This window comes from Pteropus alecto, unplaced genomic scaffold, assembly GCF_000325575.1.
Source record: "Pteropus alecto unplaced genomic scaffold, ASM32557v1 scaffold239, whole genome shotgun sequence".
NCBI lineage: Eukaryota > Metazoa > Chordata > Mammalia > Chiroptera > Pteropodidae > Pteropus > Pteropus alecto.
The window spans coordinates 6,549,808-6,565,443 of record NW_006494613.1 but is presented as its reverse complement, the minus strand read 5'-3'; the positions used below and the strand labels follow the sequence as shown (position 1 = coordinate 6,565,443).

The 15,636-nt window shown below is 31.5% G+C and overlaps 1 protein-coding gene across 4 annotated transcripts in view; it reads left to right on the top strand.

Annotated features, from left to right (window-relative positions):
* Positions 1 to 15,636, top strand: part of ROBO1 (roundabout guidance receptor 1) — a 385,827-nt gene that overhangs the window by 228,915 nt on the left and 141,276 nt on the right. The gene's annotated exons all lie outside the window — the stretch shown is intronic.

Here is a 15,636-nt window from a genome sequence, read left to right as displayed (position 1 = left end):
TATATATTTAAGTGTTTTTAGAAAAATAGAAATGTATTTTACATTGGCCTTTCCCAAAGTATATTATTATGGATTTTATTTTAGAAAGAGGTCAATGAGGTTCCTCAAATAATTTATAAAAATTAATGAAGCAAACTTGTCATGGTCAAAAGTGTTTGGAAAATACTAAAGCAACAAAGTTAAATTATTTCTTTACTACAGGACTTATCAGTACTTTTAAGATGCTAATGTGTATTCTGATTCTCCAAAGGGTGACTATAATACACAGAGTTTTTCAAACATAAATGTCTTACTTTTTTAAGCAAATGTATAATTAAGGTCACTTTGATCTAGTGTTTAATGGACCATAGTTTTGGAAAGACTGTCATATCTATTTTTAAGTGTTATTTTTTTTCAACTAACAGTTTATTTTGAGCATTTTATTACTTATTTTTTAAAAAAGAACATTGTAACTACTGCCTGTGTAATATTCCCTTGCAACGACATGCCTATTTTAATAATGAGGCAATTTTTTCACTTTAGAATAAGTAATGTGGATAGCAAACGTTTAAAATTAAAAAGATCAAGCCTAAAGTAGCCTGAAAACATTTAGGTAGGTTCATATGAACCGGAGTGAGGGGATGCTAAAGAAAAGGACTGTGTCAAAAAGATGTCAGGGCTGAAACCATTTGTATGTTCCTCTAGGAGGAATTGCTTCAAATAATTCCATGGCTGCCTGTCACTCTGGAGCAGACCGTTTATTCCTATATAAATGATAGAACAACTGCTCCATGCCTTTTTCTTTTGTTCAAGATCATTTTGAAAGGATAATTTTGAAACAAAATTATCTCAACTAGGAATTTGCAAGGAGGAGGTTAGGAAAATTTATTCAGGCAGGCATTTTAATCAAAGAAGTATTTGTTGGAAATGTGGTTAAAAATGTACTTGGCCAACTCCTACAGATAGTAACTTTATTCCCTTTCAGCTCTGGCCCAAGGCTTTAGAAATGAGTTATGAATGTAAATAAATACAAATCAATAGGAGTTCTGTTTTTATTATTTCACTGGGAATTTCTGTACAATTTGAGAGTAACTTGCTGCAGATTCAGCAGATGATTAAATTTAACCTTGATCCTGAGCCAGCAAGATTGGCTTACTCTCTATCAGCAAGGGATGTAAATTTACTCGGACACATTTTAATTGGCATTTATGCAACATGTACACACAGATGCTGAATTCATTGAGAAATCCTGAGTGCCATCTGTTTAACTAGCTTTGCCTTCTATTAAAATGTACGATAAAATGAAACTGGATCTCCTTGGCTTGCCCATCTATTTATCTTGCATTATACATTTCCATGACCACCTTATCAGTGTGATAGTCTGATTGAAAAGAATGCTTACTATAATAATCTAAATATATACTTTGTTATCTATTTCCCTTTATGTAGACTATTTAAGACAGTTTTTTCTCCTACTATTTCTGTTAGTAAAAAAATCATTTTCAATAAGTGGCTTTTTCTAAGTTTAAAAAAATAATTTTTAGTTTAAAGCAATGCTTGGTAAAACAACCAAGATTACTGTATGTATCGAATTATAAATACTTTTTTTAAAGTGGCAACTTATTTTCATAATAAATTTAATGCTTCTAAATTTAAATTTTTTCAAATAGTCATTTTTTTCCTCCTGCGAAATCCACATCCATTTGACTTAAAAATGAATTAACATTTCAAGATTAGTTTGTTCTCTCTTCCATATATAATTAAACATTTAGATAGAACTCAGTTCCAAATGAAAGAGTAATTTGCCTTCCCTGCAAGACCCTGGGTAGGCAGCAACAGTATCCCATTGTAATCTCCATATACAGACCTTGAAGGAAGGTCTGAAATTATCATATGAATATTAATAGGGAAGTACTCTTCCTTAATCACACAGTACCTTAAAAAATAGATATACAGAAAGATATACCTGTATCTATGTAGATATACAGATCCTTATATATATATATATCAACAATAAAATCACTAGTTTAAATATACATTGGAAAAATATAAAATATACATTGATTCATTGAAGAGTTGTTAAGATTGGAATCAAATTACCATGATACTTTCCTATATACTAAGTCTTTTACTTTTTAAAGAAAAATCACCCAAACCATGAAATTATTTTTTGTACTTTTCCTATTAAATTAAAGTAAGTAGTCAGTCTTAAGAGAGCTGTCACTTGTTACAGCTGTCATGATGACAGAACGAGCCATTTATTTCATCAATAGAAGCCTTATATCTCTGTGACAGGCAGAGATTATGATGACATTGTCTTCAACCTAAATTCATGAGTCTAAGAATGAAATTCCTAAGCTTAAAAGGTTTTCAAAACTGGAAGTAAACTAACAGATATAGTACCACATTTCAATGGTTGTTATAAGAATAAATTTAATTGCTTCAGATGGTCAAAGCTTAGTACAGTGATATTGCTAAATATATTAACATAATTCCCTTCTAAGTGTTGGTTTCTGGCGCCAACATAGGTGAGGAACTATGAAATAAACAACCCCTCCTCAATTAACCACCTTGAAGCAATCTTGTGGTTGCCAAGGGCTTTCCATTAAGGCCCCAGTTAGAGCTACTTCAGAAACACACTCAATTTCATCTCACATTATTATTATTATTATTATTTTTTTTTAAATTAAAAACACTTCGTTATCTTTGGATTCTGTTCTAGTCATCAGTGAATAATGATGATCTAACTGGAAGTCAATCGGCTTTCTTAATCTATTTGGGTTATTTTAGCATTAAGTTACTTAACCTTGCTGAACTCTCATCTGTAAAATGGGAGACTTGGACTAAAAAGATCTCTAAGTTCCTTTTAGCTAAAACATTGTTTGTATTATTAAAAAAATAAACATATAAAATAAGATTATAGAATATAGATTAGGCCGCCTATCTTTTACTTCTCTCATACCTCTAAAATATAACACTTTAGAACATATCACTTCTCATCGAATTAAACTGAAAATCTATTAAAGATTTTCCTTTGCTTTTAAGATGAAAATAGTTACCTATTGAAAAATCCACATCCATTTGTGACAACATGGATGGACCACAAGCACATTATGCTAAGTGAGACAAGTCAGACAAAGACAAGTACTATACGATATCTCTCATATGTGGAATCTAAAAAAGCCAAACTCTCAAAAGCAGAGAATAAAATGATGGTTACCAGGGCTTGGGGGTTGCGGAGGCATAGGACAGATGTTGTTTAAGGGAACAAACTTGCAACAAGTAGTAAATAAGCCATAGTGATCTAATGCATAGTATAATGAATATAGACAAAAATATTGTCAAAGGAACATGTAGTATACCTTAAATTTATGCAATGCTATATTTCAAATATATTTACTAAAAAATTAAAGAATTCTAAAAAGAAAAATAGAGGAAAAAAACCTTTATTCAAGACACAGTCAGCTTCTAGTTGGAGCTTCTGGCTAAAATTACATCTTTTAACATAATTATCTCATACACCTCCACCCTATAACACTTTTACTTCACATACTAACCGTAATTGATTGAACTACTTGTACTGTCTACTTGGGCTTTAAATCTCTTTATGTACTGATTTCCATCTTTGAGGACTTAGGTAAGAACTAGGAAATGCAGACGTACAATCCAGGAACTGAACAGGGTAGGGGGAGGGAGGGTTGGCTGCTGAGTTCTTGGGGAGGAAAATCTTACAGATTGACTAAATCTTACATGGAGACTTAGAGTTTTTCAAGTGGTCCCACACAATGGAACTCAAATGTTTGTTTACTGAGATAAAATAAAAAAGCAGGAGATCAGTGATGTTGGGTTAGGAGTAAAGTGAAGGTAGTATTTCGTAGTCGTGTCTGTAGGCATGTATTATCGCACTTTGTGATGAAGATATGTGAATGTAGTTAGCTAAAGTTATAGTTGCTTTAAAATATATTTCTATTTTGATTATAATCTAGAAGATTAAGGTATGAATTTCTTTTTCATGGCAAAGATGATAAAGTATCACATACTTAAATTACTTATATCAGAGGCAGTGTTCGTGGATTACAATATCATGAACAGCTTCACACTGCAAAAAAGGCCATGTGTATTTGCCATAAATGTGTTTAGGAGTTTATTTTCTAGGCATTAGAGTACCAAAAGAAAAAAGAAAAAACCTACTAGAAAATCATTTATTAACTTGGTTTGTCTTATGTCTTTACTTGTATTTATTTGTTGTGTTGTTCCCAAGATTGAATTTATAATACCATCTGGGCTATTTTAATTGACTATCTTGACTTATAGCCAGCTCGTATCCTTGTTAGAAATGTGGTAATATATTTCTTTCAAGTATTACTTAAATCAGTTAATTACAGTGATAGGAGCTGTCAATTATTTATAGTGTTTGGGAGTAAAATGCATGTTTCTTGTGTCACTTGTCATGTGGTATGGTACTTATTTCATCTTCTTCTATATTTAATTGCCTTTTTTTAACATGTCTATGATTCTTTCAAATCCTAGAACATTGTATAATTACTGGTTGTGATTTTTCCTTCACTGATTGTGATGCTTTGAAATGCCTTTCCTTTGATTCTTTTGTTTCTAAGCAAAGAGAAATAGTGTTATTTTCATTATTTAATTGTTTAAACAGCACAAATAGTTTGATTAGTAAAGACCATAAAGTTGATAATCTTAAAATGTTATATTTTCAGCCAGAAAAATTAAACATAGCTGATTTTTCCTTATATGAAATTTTGGTTGTTACCTTTTATTTTTGGAAGTTTAAAGAGAAAATTGTTAAGTAAAACTAAAGTAAAAATTTTTCTCTAGTTCTGACCTTGAGAACACAAAAGAAAAAAAAAATCAGTGTAAGGAATGTGTGATTCAGAAATGCTGTCACATCACTTGTTTAATGACATCATTACATTAACTTATGTGCATCCCAGATTATCATATGTTCATATAAACTTCGCTTTTGAAACAGCAAATTTAAAATGGTTAAACAAATGAAATAGCAAATAGAAATATGATTGAGACTAAGAGGAACAATGTATTTTTAATTTCATTATTGTTTACCTTTTAGAATTTAGGTTATGTTTTGCTATGCTTTTTAATTTTTTTAATTAATAAATCATCCTTTATATAATTTAACTTTTTGCTCATTAAGACCATGGGATTGCTTCGCAATATTTGTAAGTTCATAACTTCATTTCTATTAAATCATAGGTCTTTGTCAATTAAAAATTACTAAAGTAAGCCCTTTACTTACGTAAAAGATATATTAACAGAGTCAAGAAAGTATATTTAGACCTAGAAAAAAATCAAGATTTTAACTGGAAAATGTATCGTTATTATCGATTATTATTATTGCATTATTATTATTGATAAAGTAAATATCTCCATTTTGAAAATAAATGTATTGCAATTATGTAGATTTTTAAAATGAAATTAAGCTCCTTGAGATATAATATACATGATTAAAGATAGAAGCAAAAAATTAACTTAGCATCAAGTTTACTTTAAAAATCCTGAATTTTACAATGTAAAAAATATTTATTTTTGTCCCTAGGAAATTATAATATTGATTTTAGTGAGACTTTTAAATTATATTGTCACCAAGTACACCTTCTTTTGTCAAAATGAATTGTTGTTAATTGCAACTTAGAAGGTTGTACACTGTGAATAACCAGTTTTTGTATGTCCTTCCAATAGTCGATGAAGTATATATGATTAAATATCGACAGATAAATTTGCTATTCTTTGTTTAGTTTGTATTTCAACTCTTAAAGAAGTGTTGATGTTGAAAGGGAACTTGTATTACATCTATGTTAAAGAGCCTAGCAAATATTTAGGAAACAGGTTTATCAAAATATTTAAAGTACAGAAAAAAGTTTTATGATAATCAGATATATTATTGACTAGTTATAAACTATTTGGTTCAATAAAAATAGTAACAAGTTTTAGCACTTAGAAAATAAAAAGAATAAAAAATAGTCAAAAAAATTAGGAGTTCCAGCTGCTCCTTGTGGAAAAATAAAACTTTATACATTTGTTTAATTTACAAGAAATGTTGCTAGTCCAACTGGGGTCTGTTAAAGAAGAAAAGTAATCCAAAGGTGCCAGCCATATAGAGAAACTCAAAGGTTTCTTTGTATTTATTTGAGTTTCTTGGAGTTGCTAATGGTTTTATAGTTATTTAAGTTGATTGCAGGATATTTTCAAAAACTGGGCAACTAGAACCATTTGTTCCTCATTATAAGCAGAGGTCTTAAAATCTCCAGAGAAAGCATTGGCCCTCTTCACCCATTGAAGTGAGTTTTTGCCTGTTTGATCCTGTTTTGACTATATTGATCATTTAAGATTATACTTTAATCTATCAGACCTCAGATGATTTACTGAACTCAATAAACATAATAATTATATTTGGTTTAAATTGTTTTCCTTTAAATTTTATAAGAATATAAAACATAGAAGCATCAACTTATTTATAAAATTTAACTAAAATTTTGTTCAAGGAGTTAAATTCATGTTCATTTATGAGATCCTGTACATGCTAGGGCTTTAGGTAGCGGCCCCGATTGTAATAGAGATGAATTGCTAACTTGTTATCTCAAAGCTGATGACTAGATTAGTGGGTATGGGGCTTTTATTTAGAGCAGTGGTTTTCAAACCATAATACCTGTACATTTCAAAGGTGTGCAGGGACATGGTTGTTTGGCATTTTCCAGAGTCTCACTCTTTCTATATGTCCTTCCTAAAGGCTATGTGCCTGCACATGTCTTGCTGTGGAATTCCCCTTTCCCATCTCTTTTTCTATTCAGCCTTCTTTCACTTTATAAAAGAAAGACACAGTGTTCAGACACCAGAATATCTCTATGGTGTACCTGCAGAGGAGTAAAAACCCAGGGTGGCAAACACAAGAGAAGTTCCTTATTTCGGAAGCTGAGAATTGTAGTAGGCAGATCAATAAGCAACAACAATAACTCTTTCAAGCATAAAAACATATTGTATGAGGCTAAAATTGGGTGGCAATTGGAATGGAAATACAAGTTCACAGAGAAAAATGAATAATAAAATTTACAACTTAAAGAGCTTATATGTATGTTTAAATGGAACATGGTGGGCATGAACTTAATGGTGGCTTTTATTCATCAGATGCACTTAGAAGAGGCAAAACAGTTTTATTTTGAATTCAATGTCTGTGATATGCCAGACATATTAAATTTTACAACCATATAAACTTTTAAATATTGGTTTTGAAGTAAGAGTTCATGGTCTTTCAAATTATTGGAGGGGACACCAGTAAAGGTTTGTGAGGACCAATGAATTAGGCCTTCTCAGGTATAGTAGCTAACAACACAAAAGGTTTCTTAATATCTAGAAAAATTATGATTTTTTAAAAAAGAATTATAAAGTAGTTTTTAGCTGCTCTGATCTAGAACCTTTGGGAAGAAACTTTGGCCAGAGGGCTTTATCATTGCCTCACTGACTGGTATTGTCCTCCAGAACTTGGATTAGCTTTCTGGATTGCTGATTGCATGTGTTTTGCATATAGTAAACTCACCTGGGATTTACAACTGAAGTTCAGGTATAGAGCTGTGGAAGATGTGCTTTGTGTAACAAGGAATCATCCTCCATTCTAAAGTTTCCATTTACATGATCTGACATAAAAATAGGAACACACACCCAAATAGCACTTAGCAATGATATGTAATTCAAAATTTATATTTTGAAAAGGCATTATTTATTTATTTTTATCATGTTCAACATTTTTTTTTTCTTTTGCTTCTAATACTTCCCGAGGAGGCATAAATTTTACATTGTATAAAATAGAGTTTTACTGGTAAAGATACCATTTTTAATGTTATAAAGTGATTTGCTTTTCTATTAATTTACTTCTTACTACCTTTAGTGAGGGCTTATTAGCATGACTCCTGTTATCAGCAGGTTTTAAACTTTGTCTGCCAGAGATCTGGAGGCTGAAAGAACTCTCCCAAGGCCTATGTTTAGTTTGTTAGGAAAAGGCAGCTCAGCACAGCTACACAATTGCATGCTTGTGTGTTTCTTTGAGACTGAACACTGTTACACACTTGGTATTATTATTCCAAAGCCTCTGGACAGATCCTGATAGGAAAAGATACAAGGAATTAATAGATCTGAAAGTTATGTTAGGGAATAGTAACAGTGATTTAGGGCAGATCGTCACCAATTAAAGAGCCTTTGTTTAGTTGATGTGTCTGTGTGTGCTATTTAGACTTATTTTTTTTCTTATCACTTAAATGTTCCTTTTGGTTGGTGGGGGGAATGTTATAATTGACATTTTAATTATGCTGCACAAAGATACCTTGGTCAGAATTGTTTTGTTTTGTTTTAATCCAATAGCTATTTTCTCTGGCTCTTCCCAATTACTAGGGAGGTTTTAACAAGATCATTTTAAATAGAATTTTTCTCCCTTGAGACTGCCATTAGATTCTCCATAAAATGTGAGAACTCCCTTTAACTTTTCTCCTGTTTGGATGCTGGTATCTTGGGCTTGAGAGGGTAAAGAAATATGTGGTTCTTTTTTTTTACAACCACCTTTGTTTTGCAAGCAAACATTCGATCAGAAAACATTCTTGTCTTTTCTCAGGCACTTTAAAAAATATATGTCTTTTTGAAAGCAAAGTATGAAAACAATTATTTGAAGATCTACTTCTAACATGTCTAGTAACTCATTGTATAATCTTGAGTCCTTTTAGCTTTTGACTTCAGGTCTTCATTTGCAATTGGGGGTGGGGGTGGAAGTGGAGGAGTTTGTACTTAGATTATATAAAGTTATGATTTTTTAAGCTACAATTATATAGGCCTTTTAAGGCATTATTTTAAATGTGAGGATTGAAGAACTCTACATTTCATTTCAATGTGATGATGAAAGCTGGTTGTATCTTAAAATGGCACCAAAGGGGATTTATCTTGTATACCACTAAGGAGGCACGCAGGTCTGAATATCTGTCTCTTAGAGCAGGGGTCCCCAAACCCCAGGCCTGAGATTGGTACTGATCCCGTGCCTGTTAGGAACTAGGCCACACAGCAGGAAGTGAGCAGTGGGCAAGTGATTGAAGCTTCATCTGTATTTGCAGCCGCTCCCCAGCACTAGCATCACCACCTCAGCTCCACCTCAGATCATCAAGCTTTAAACTCTCATAAGAGACAGGTCCCTGGTGCCAAAAAGGTTGGGGACAACAGTCCTAGATGGCCAATAGAGTTTAGTACTAAAGGCTCAGGTTTTGGTATCCAACTAAATTCATGTGCAGAGCCCAAATTTACCACTTACTAGCTACATACAATATAGCTATAAGTGCTAGGGAAATTTATTTAACCTCTCATTTGTCAGTTTAACACTAGACTTGAAATCTTCTGCAGGATAGCTCCAGATCAGGAAGTGAAAGAATATCTTCTTTATCTGTTTTGCATATTAAACTTTTTAAATATACAAACTGTCTAAAATGTCAGTTGAACCAAGCATTCTGTGAAAAAAGGAAAAAAAAGAGAGGAATAAAACCCTGAAATAAGTGCTTTGAAAGCAGACATCTATGTCTTGTATCTTATTAGCCGTAACCTCCAAATACACCTAGTACTTTTATTGAATGAATAAATGAGTTAATCACAAATAAATCCTATTGAGTGGCGATTGAGCATTTTTCCAGGGAACTTTATTATGTCTTAGAGTTTATAAAGTTCTGACAGTATGAACTCTCCGATTATTCTAATCATGTAATAACATTTAATATGTCATCGATTCTCTTATACTTAAATAGTAAACTAAGCTTAATCTATGGCAGTCCTGAGAAATGCCTTATAGCGTTCTGAGTTGTTTTTAGTCTCAGAACGAAATGACTGAGATTCTATTCTAATTTTCCATTAATATGGATGTCATTACAGTATATCAGTTATTAGTGGTAATATAGATAAATATAATACATATCACACATATACATACATATATAACCACATTTATATATATGTGTATATAATCAAGATACATTAATTTTGTTTCAATTTTTCAATTAAAATTATATGAAATGATATATCTATAAAATAGATTTCATATTATCCCTGTATACTCAAATCGTGCCATATATATATTAATATTATATTAATATAATATTCCTATTCTTTCTCATGGGAGGATTTATTTGTATATTGTCTATCCGTTCTCCTATACCTTAAAATGAAATGTTCAGTTAGTTAAATAAAAAACCTGGGTATCATTGTTGGGGTCTTTATCTCTGTCAGTTCAACCCGTCGAGAAGTCATTTTGATTTTTACCTCCAATATGTACCTCTACTCTGCCTCCCTTTGCATCAAATCCAGTATCATCATACTAGTATAAAACCATCTTCATTTTCCATTTAATTACTGCTTATAGTCTTCTAATTGGACTCTCCACTACCATTCTTATGTCCCTCTCCATTTTATTCACAGAACAGCCATAATGAATATTTAAATATGATAATTCCATCATGAGGCAGCTGTGTTTAAAAGCCACTGAAGTGGCTTCCCATGGGAATTAAAATAAAAGGTGACCCTTTATCACCACTGCTGTGTACAGGGGCAAATCTAGTCTCTACCTCCTCTGCCAACCTCCTGTTGCATTGCTGTCAACTTGTCCCACTGCACAGGGTCCAAGTCTTTTCAAGTTCATTTACTGTACCAAGGTTTTTCTTCAACTGGATTATTTCCTCTGCCTACAATGCACTTTTCTTGGATAACTTGTACTAATTTTTCAAACTTCAGCCTTACTGTTATTTCCTGTGTTCCCTCACCAAGATAAATTATGTTCCTTGTTAGTTGGCATGTATCACAATTATAATTTTATATTTATGTGGCTGTTTATTTTAATATTGTCTGTTTACTCCCCTATACCTTGAGCACTATGAGCAGAGGATGCATGCTGATCATAGTACTGTTTCATACATAATACCTAGCATGCAGTAGGTGTATCATAAACATTGACTGAACATCAACTATATCTTGGGCCTTGTTCTGGACACTGGATATATAGTGATAAAGACAAACTCCCTGTTCTCATGGAGCTGACATATGTATACAAAGAGCCAGACAATAAATACATAAGTATATTTCTTTGATAAAGGACTCTCTTAGTACAGTGTACTAAATAGAAAGTTAAATTTTATGAAAGAAAGAACACATGTCTGTCTTACCCCAATCAAAGTCCCATAGCCTCATGTGTCTGTGTTTTTTTTTTAACCCTGCCAGGCTACTCCTGAGTGTGACTTTTGCTCTGGCACTTAGAAACTCTCATCAATGGTATTCTTTGTCCTCCTTCCCATTTGTACTGGCAGCTGAAAAATTTGGCAATTCCTTACATAGTGAGTAATAGTAATACTTCTTTGCAGATGTAATGCACCATATAAATGGCAAGTCCTGTACAAACACCAAATAATTAGTCTTCATAATAACCCTAGCAAGATATAGTCTAAAACCTTCTGTTTTATATGGAAATAACTGAGTCACTGTGACTAATATCACAGCATAGCTGAAGGCTACGTGTTGTGATTCTGAAATTTCTGACTTCTGGTTTTTGATTCCTCAATAAATATATTTACAAATAATACCTTACAAAATAGCGTTTTACAAATGCTGCATTTTTATTAATAAATTTAAGTTATAGTTTAGTTTAAAGTGTATAAAATGCAAACATCTAGTAAGCTACTGACATTTTTAAGTTAGAACATGTGATTTTAGCAACTTGACTTACTTCGGCAGTACATTTTTTTATGGTCTCCCAGACTTCAAGTCTCCCAAATATTAACTATATAAATGTTGATTCTTATTGATGTAAACATTACAGATTTCAACTTAAATCTAGTATGCCAAACTTACCTTCCTTTTGTCTTGATAACTTAGTGTTGTTGTAATAAATACGAAAGAATGCCCTATAGTGTTGTTGATACCTGAAGTGAAATAATTAAACCATGAAACATTAACTGCAGATAGCCATGAGGGCTTTTCATAGAAAGCACTGTTATAGTGTCCATGTTTCTGTAAAAAGTGAATGTGGTCTAAGCTTAGACCCACTCTGGAAGTACTTCTTACCATTAAAAGACCAGGAGTGGGGTATCCCCATTGCTGCAGCCCAGCAGAACACAGGCATATGACTGTTTATATAAGCTTGCTGCTGCATCATATGTTACTTTAAGAAACAAATAAATTGTTATTAATTACTTTTATTCTGGTAATAGCTTCTCCTTCTATTTGTAGTGGTTTAAATTCATGTTAAGGGTGAGTGATCTTTAACATTCATCTATAATATATAACTTTTCAGAAGGTATAATTTTGGGGGGACAAATACCACTTTCCTAGGGTAGTGCATAAGAGGTTTGTGAAATCTTCAAAGCTCTAGTAGTTAAGAAAATAAGTGCTTTTACTAGCATATTTTCTTCCAAGATTTGAACCGCAGCATAATTTAAGGTTTAAAAATAATGTTGCATACTATATAAAAAAAACATTAAATAGAAGATGACATAATTATTGAAGAGCATTCATAGATATATTCACTGTCAGATTTTAAAAAGTGAATATGTATTTTTAGGAAACAGTCATGATTAAATTATAGATTTATATAGAATTGATGTTTGCATGCATCATTTTAAAAATCAAATTTCTTAGCCTTAGATGATGTCATATGTGGATAATACCTCATGGAATATTATTTTACATGTTATCATTTTAGTTTTCAACAGGCTAAGGTATATTTCTGTACATCCGTCTTTTTTGTTGGAATGGTTTAAAAAGTTTGAAATTATTATTTATTTTAAGAAATGTTAAAGAATTTTGAATACATCTGTATCCCAGATAACACTTTGCTCTTCTGGAGAATGTTGTGAGCTTACTGGTGGCAATGCAAATATTTCTAAAAGCCTTTATGATATACTTTTTTATCTAGCCCCCAAAACATATTTCTTAATACAAAATAACTACAATAAAACCCTTTTGTCATTTTTTGACAAGATGAAGATTGATGTTGTTTCTTGATAGACATCAGCATTTATGTAAACTTCACTGCAAGGAAAATGCCAAAGTTATAGCATAGGTGCCAGGTACAAAATATATATTCAGTACAAATGTGTTGAATGAAAGAATGGTAATTTGAAATTAGATAACATTTCTTTATGTCAGCATGTAAATGGGCATTTAGATAGAGAATTAAAAGTATCATAGAAGTGAGTAATATATTCCCTACTCAAAATTAAAGACTAGGTGAGTTATTAGTAATTTTGAAAGCATTAAGTGATACTTTGTAACAGATTTTTGCTGTTACTGATTCTATAAAGTGTCTTTGAGAATATACTTCATTAATTTCCTTTGGGAATATACTTCTTCATCTATTTTTCCTCTAGTATACTTTATTTTGAAAGGATTGTATTGATTATTTTTAATTTCCACAGTTGACAGCTTACTACTATTTGCTGCAGGATTTCATTGACAAAGTGTAGTCTTTTAAATAGGAAAAAAAAATCCCAGGGCTGCATATTATCTTCCTCTGTTTTTCCCGAGATACCCAGTTCTAATTAAAGTGCCCATATTTAATTAAAACACTTATTACTGTGCAGTTTATTTTTAGTCATTTTGTTGTTGAAATAAAGCAGAATCATTGAGAAGAGTTAGCACATCATACATAATCTGAATGATGAATTGTAATTCTTAACATGCCACTGAAAGTTTGAAGTGGACTCTTCCAAAATGGAAACATCTGAGAAAATACAAGAATGCAGAATATATTCAAAGACAGCCAGCTCACTTTCAGAAGGGACGTTTCTTACTCAACTTTTCTAATGGAAAAAGGATGAAATGTTAATTGTACCATGAATTTAGAATTGTGAACATTATGTCAAGATAAAACCAGATAGGTAGGCAAGTTGATAGAGAAGAATCCTTGGTGGACTGGAGATCCGTGTTCTGGCTTTGCTGCTAAATATTTACAAATTCTTCATTCATAAAATGAAATGAATAAATTCACTTTATCATAACCTTGTTACGAGGACTAAACGAGTAGGTACTTGCATGGTTCTTTACGTAGTAAATGTTCAATAAACATCTGCTGTTGCTAACATTATTGTTATTATTATTATTATTATTGCTAACGTTATCATCATCATCATTATTATCTATATGATGTGCTCCTCTCCCCTCCCAAAGAGGCTTAAATTAACTAACTTCCAAAAGAAAAAGTTTGTATCACACATCGCTCAGGCCCTTAACTACACTGAGATTCTGTGATTCATGAAACTGAAAGCATTTTAGTTCACAGATGTTCACCACATGATTAAGGAACAAAATTAATTTTAGGAGCACTTGAGCCTTACCAAAACTAAGTAATCATGAAATTGCAGTACCCCGATGTAGGATCACTGAACACCCAGCCTTCTGCAATAATGAAGTGGATTTGTTGGAAATACAATGGATTAGATAGGAGAATTGCATTTACAGTAAAATGGGACATGGTTTAAAAAACAAAAAGATCACTGTATTGGAAATTGGGATCTATGTTTTTTCCAATCTCTTCCTGACAGTTAACACAAGCTAATGATGTTTCTCAGGAGTCAGTTGCCTCTATTTCAGGAGATGGAATAGATGTTGTCAAAGACCCCTCCCTACCTGTTCATAATTTTATGTTTTATTTAGTTCTAAAATTTTCCGCAGGGCTCATTAAGAGTTTGTTACAAATATTAAATTCTCTGTAATACTCGAAAAAATTTCTCTAACATTTTTTTTTCCACTTTGCCTCTGACTTCTCAACATCATCAAAATAGATTGCAAAGTCGCCACTGAATTTTAGAATCCTTTCCTGAAAACATGGTTACTTATTCTGAGAATTGTATTAAAATTGATATCTAGCTTTTCAGAAAGATACATGATTATATGTTTTGTTTTGTTTTAAAGGATAACTTTTAGTTAAACACTTTTTTAGACAATATTTTCAGGAAATTAAAAGATTCAATGAAGTGTATGCTCTTTTATAATGTACAGAATGAAAAACATGAAGAAACAGTTGAGCCAAATTACATATACCAACCTGTAAATGAGAAACAATTACATAAATATGGAAAAAATATAATAAATATTAGAATGGTTAGTGGTTTGTTTTATCAACATTCTAGGTGATATCTAGAATATATTACATTTGTTATTAATATTAAATCTTTTCAAAAGTTAGTTACAGATTTTAGAATTTCATATTATCTATTTTATTTTGTATTATCAAAATATACACTTTGATTGATAGGGATGCTAGAGAAAAGGTTTTTTCAAAAAGTATTTTTTCAAAAAGTATTTCTCATATTTGAGAATATATATGGATGTCATTGGTTTTTCTGCCAAGATACTGTCAATCATTTGAATTCAATTTTTAATTATTTAAATGTGCATATAATTTAAGAAAGTTGGATAATTTAACTAAAAGTTCAAATCATTTTATAATGTGACGCATACTATTTTTTCCCAAAAAGAAATGTTCAGAAGAAGGAAGAAAAGTTGCTTTAATAGAAAAGAGAAAAAAATCTTAAATTCATAACTGCATGTAGAGTTGCCTGTAGCCATAGGCAATACTAGAGTTTTATGCTTTACAGCTGCAAAAATAATTAC